Source organism: Populus euphratica, unplaced genomic scaffold, assembly GCF_000495115.2.
Source record: "Populus euphratica unplaced genomic scaffold, PopEup_1.0 scaffold337.1, whole genome shotgun sequence".
Taxonomy (NCBI): domain Eukaryota; kingdom Viridiplantae; phylum Streptophyta; class Magnoliopsida; order Malpighiales; family Salicaceae; genus Populus; species Populus euphratica.
The window spans coordinates 225609-231042 of NW_011500232.1; the positions used below are offsets into that span (position 1 = coordinate 225609).

The 5434-nt window shown below is 37.0% G+C and overlaps 1 pseudogene; it reads right to left on the reverse strand.

Annotated features, from left to right (window-relative positions):
- Window positions 1–2090: 2090 nt before the first annotated feature.
- LOC105112459 (endoglucanase 17-like) lies at window positions 2091–4588 on the reverse strand (annotated as a pseudogene).
- Window positions 4589–5434: the final 846 nt, after the last annotated feature.

Genomic DNA, 5434 nt, shown 5'->3' on the forward strand with positions numbered 1-5434 from the left:
CTTTGCACGCACAAGGCTGTGAGTGTATATGAGAGGGATCAGATGGGCAGTTTGCTGGATGGTTGGTTCTTTCTATGTAGCATATTCCATGCTTTTGTTGCTGTTATACAATAATCATTGGGAATTCACGGTTCAGTGTCTGTTTGTTTGTGGCCATCCTTTTAAGTCTCAAATAAGTAACGTCTAGTATTTTGAACGTCCTTGGAGAGTGGAAAAATGGGTTTTGGCTTCTTTAATTCGGATATTTTTTAAAACTACATTGTTTTTTAAAAACATTTAGGAAAAATGTCTTTGATAAAGATATGGTGAATTATTATATTTTAATCTTGTTGTATTTAGAAGTGTATATTTACTAAATATTGTTATTTTTAAGTGTACAAGATAGTTGTCTGCCTTAAAAAAAGCATGACAATGTAAAATTTAAATTATCTAGTTTAATTGGTTAACTAATTGATTTGGATGTGTGATGAAGTGGTTGATTAATTTAGTAAAAAAATATAATTATAATTTTATAAATATTTTTTGAATATATTTTATGTTTAAATTATATATCTAGACTTTAAATAAATTTTAATTAAAATTTTTAAAAGTTATTATTCATATAATAATTGTTTTTGGTTTTTTAAAGCTAATGATGTAGTTATATTTATGATAATAGATGATTTTGAATAGTGTGATAACTAAATAAGAATTTATCTAAATAAATTATATTAATGATTTAATAAATATATTTATAAATTAATAAAATAAATTTAGATTAAAAAAAGATCTAATTACAATAATAACTTAAAAGAATTATAGTTTTTTATTTAATAATTGGATTGCATTTAAATTTTTTTAAAAAATTTCAATTTTTTTTAAATAGCTGTAAAATTGCTATTCCAATCATCAGGTTTTTAGATTTTAAATATTTTATTCTGGAATTTTATGATTTCTATAATAAGCTAATTAACTAAGTAGTTCTAAATTTAAATATATATTGCAATTATAAACCACGATAACAACACCATTTATTAAACATCACGACGATTCACAGCTGCGAAATCCAAAATTACGTCATTTCACTTAAACTTTTTGTTTCTATATGATTTCATCTTTTATTTAAATTTTACATGCTAGATGCCCGATTTATCCATTTAATGCCTTCTCTCATTCAAACGGTGATATTGCGTTCGGTCCTGCATTGTAACCAGATGAAGCACTGCCCCGAAGGCCATGGGCCTATCATTGCCTAAGAAAAAACAGCATGGGTTCTCCTCAGACCATCTGACAAGTCTGCGACTCGAACAGATCTTTTTGACCGCAAGAACCACTACCTCCAAACAGTTTCACGTGTTCCGGCGAAATTTCCCTCTTTATCTACTTTCCTTCCCTCGTTTCCTTTCAACGGTCAATTACTCGTTAACTCCATCGACGGAAAAGATATTCATACGGTACATTATCCACTGATACTGTTAATTTCTTTCGTTTTCATCTCCAACTTTTTTGCTTGGTAGTTTTGGTTTCAAGGACAAGACATCCCATCTCCTAACATTTTTAATGCTGTCTGTTAGTGGCCCAACTTTCGGTGGCAATAAAACACGGATCAACATGACAGCATGACAGGTGAAGTCTTTTAGTATATATATGTTTAAAAAAAATATATATGTTTTTTTAATATAAAATATTTTTTTTGAATATCTCAATTTAAAAAATAACATATATAATTTATATTTATATAAATTATTTTTTTAATTTTTTCAATAAAATATTAAAACTTCGGTTATCATAGGTTTGATAACTATTCCTCACTTCAATCCACTTTAGTTTCGCTCAACTCTCGACAAAAAAAAGTCCGGGGGTGGGAGATTATAGAAGCAAAGTTCTTGCAAGTTAAACACTACTGGACAGAATAAAAGTTCCAAAACGGACTACCATACTATAAAACAAGCCCAACGGCTATCCTATAATAAAAGTTCCAAAACGGACTACTATAAAACAAGCCCAACGGCTATCCTATTAGGGCCATATCTGGCCCTTAGCCGTTCTAGGCACGGCAACTGCACTACCATCACAGGGTGGAGCTGGGTACAATGAAGAGGGGTTACAAAAAACTAACCAACAAGGTTATGCATGCTTGGTGACCTATGTGCTTGAAGATTTGGGGCTCGAGCCTTAGGTCTCTTGACCCCTTTAACCACGTTGACATCTAGATAAGTATTTTAGGACACATGAAAACAAAGTCACTAAAAAACAAGACACAGACCTAAATCTAAAAATCTAACAAATTGGAGATGCTGCTAGCACTTCGAGCTGGCCGGAAGAGCGCGCGAGATAGGCCAATGCTCCTACCAGGGGTGCGTTAATGTAAGTAGCTGGTTCAGATTGCTCATAGTCTGATCTTTCATCTGGGAACCTGTCATGTTCGTCTGGCCCTCCAACTATTGCACCCACAAGAACGTTGGGGTTATGGGATTGAGAATTCATCAAACTAAAGCCTAAGGTGAGTTGGATCTTTCCTGGGTGTGTAGCGATGGACGGTAGAGATTAGCCCCTATGCTGAATCCTTTGTGGATACCTTGGACCATACCCCACCATGTAGGACATCTTCAATGGGTTGTCTCCAAGTACATAGTCTACCTGATGACAAAAATTGATGTGTTACAAAAAATCCTATTTAACAAAATCAGTAAGTACCTTAATATAAGAGATCAATATAGCCTCGAGGATGCTTTTATGGTGCCTGTGACCCATTTGATGTACCTGTTTTTTGGCAATGGTCCGTAACCTCTTTGGAGTGACGACGGTTCCACCACAGTTTACAACCGTGCGAGCAGAGGTCAAGTACTTGGCATAGGTTAAGAGCAAGAATGAAGTTGAGGTGACGTACTGCATGTTGCTATCACTCATTTTGAACAGCAGCCCACCTGGTGATCAAGAAAAAAATAAAAATACTAGCGGTTTAGGAAGAAGACGGCGCCACATTTGGGGAGATGGAAATGAGAGACAGAACTGTGGGGACCTGACCTGGTGTATATTGGACTGAAGAGAAAGGGGCCCCTGGTATGAGAGAACAGATGAAATTATCTGCATGACCTTTGTAGTCATGGAGGGATTGCAGTTTTTGAACAAGAAATGTCTGAGACGCAAGGACAATATTAATGATTTCAATTGATAAATCACCATAAAGATGATATTTGACAAACAAATTGAGAACTACAAGTGAGAATGGGAACCTTGGAAAGAAGAATCCTTGCACCAACATGCTTGTTATCCCAACCAAAGGTATTGTCAAACTGTGCAGCTCCAAGTGTCTGGCCGTTAACTTGAATGTAATTGAGATAAGTTGGGTTCTTGGTCGCCTTATGCAGCCAAGCAGCCCCCTACAGCAGCTCATCCTGCCATTTTTTAGACACCCAGGAGGAGATTAAGTATTATGAACAGCTCTTTAAAAAAAAAAAAATCAAAACTTGTAATGCAGGACTCAAAGGCACAAGCTTAACCTCATATCCAGAATAGGAGCAATAGAAAGGGCAAACAAATCTCTTCAGCCCATTGCTGTAGGCTCCTCTGTACTTATCTGCAAATTGGAACACCTAGACAAGGAACAAATTGTACTCACATTATTTTGTGAACATCAAATTTTTTCACTGAGGTTTTTACTTATGAGCACTAACTAGACATATTTACCCTGATAGCTCTCCTGACCAAAAGCTTGGCATAAGTGGGGTCACATCTTCTAAACACCAAAGACGCAGCAGTTTCAGCAGCAACATCAGAACCAGGTGAATGCTTGTCAACCTTGAAAACACTTCTTGGAGTATCCATATCTTCTGGTCTCTCCCAACAAGCATGGTCCTTATTAGCGTCACCAACCTGAAAATAAACCCCAAACGTCATCATTTCGATTTCCTCAGCCATATTTCCCAAATCAAGTGCGCACATGCCTATTTAATATTTATGGTGTCTCCAAACAATGTGTATAAAACTGAAGAATGCAGAGAGATTCATGACTGCAAACCTGAACATAGATGGTGTCTGTATGGGCTGTAGCTTTGAGGAGGTAATCAGTTGCCCAACGAATGGCTTCTCTAGCATTCTGCAGCTCACCTTTCATCAACCCACCGAACTCTAAAACACTCCATGAAAGCATGGTTGTAGTGAAAGCCATAGGGAATCCAAAATTTCAGAGTCTCCTGCATCATAATAACCTCCCACCAAATCCACCTGCATTGTCATTTCAACACCAAAGATGAGTGAGCCTCAAAGAAATGTGAACAAGAAAAAAGAAAGCTGAAGAGAAAGGGAGTCATCTTTGTACACATACATGCATGGTTGAGCCATCTGTTAGACCCGAGTCTCTCCTCCATGTCATCCTCTGGCTAGAAGGGAGCTTACCAGACCCAAAGCCTTCGAAAAAGAGGATTGATTTGGTCAGGGCATCTCTGTAGTTATGACTGGCAAAGCGAGGGTGGTGGCGGTGGTGAAATGGGTTGTTGTGATGGACGGGAAAGCCATGGCATGCAAAGAAATTAGCGCAAGCCATTTTGGTCTGCCCAAAATAAAACCACCCAGATCAGCCAACTAACCAACCTACGAGCCGCAGTGAAGAACAGAGGCCTCCCTTGCTCTGTATTTACAAAGAAAAAGCTGCCACTTACTATTACCTTCCTGCTTGGTTACCACAATAATTAAGCAACTTTTAGGCCTTCAATCCTTTAATCAACTCCTATGTGAGCGCTTACTGCATTTTAGTTAGGTAAGCCTTTAATTTTTTATCTTCGAACCATAAAATAATATTCCATAGAAAGAGAGAGGAAATTGACTTCTATAATTCTTACATACCAGAAAATTCCCCCGTATACAGCAAACATGACAATTCTCATATTTTTTAGAATTTGAGATTTGATGAAGTGGTGAAGACTTTAGACTGGATATGAATTGTCATTGTGGTGCACATACCCTCCAATACTTTTTTTTTTAGATTAACGTGGGTGTCCGGGCCAGCTTGCGCGCACCACGACTAATCCCACGGGCCCTGAAGTTAACGACCATGTAAGCCTCCAGTGGCCATCATATGAGCAACCAAGGACTCGAACTTGAGATCACAGAAGGAGCAAACCCCTTGATCCCAAGTCCTTACCACTTGGCCACCACCTAGATGATTCATACCCTCCAATACTTAAATCATGGAGAAATAGTATATTAAAAGTGAGGGGAGTGAAAAACGCATGGTAATAGTGTCCGGAGAAAAATAAAATTTCGTTAAGAGGGGAGCAGGGGCAAGAGAAATGTAATGTGGCATTGTGACGTTGTGTGATTTACTTTATTGTTTTTAATGGATCTTTATATTGTTGAAGTGAATTTGGTTGAAATGCTTGAATGCTTTCATCTATTTTTAATTTGTTCTCAAAATATTTATAGATTTTTTATCATGTTAGTTTACCTCATTAAG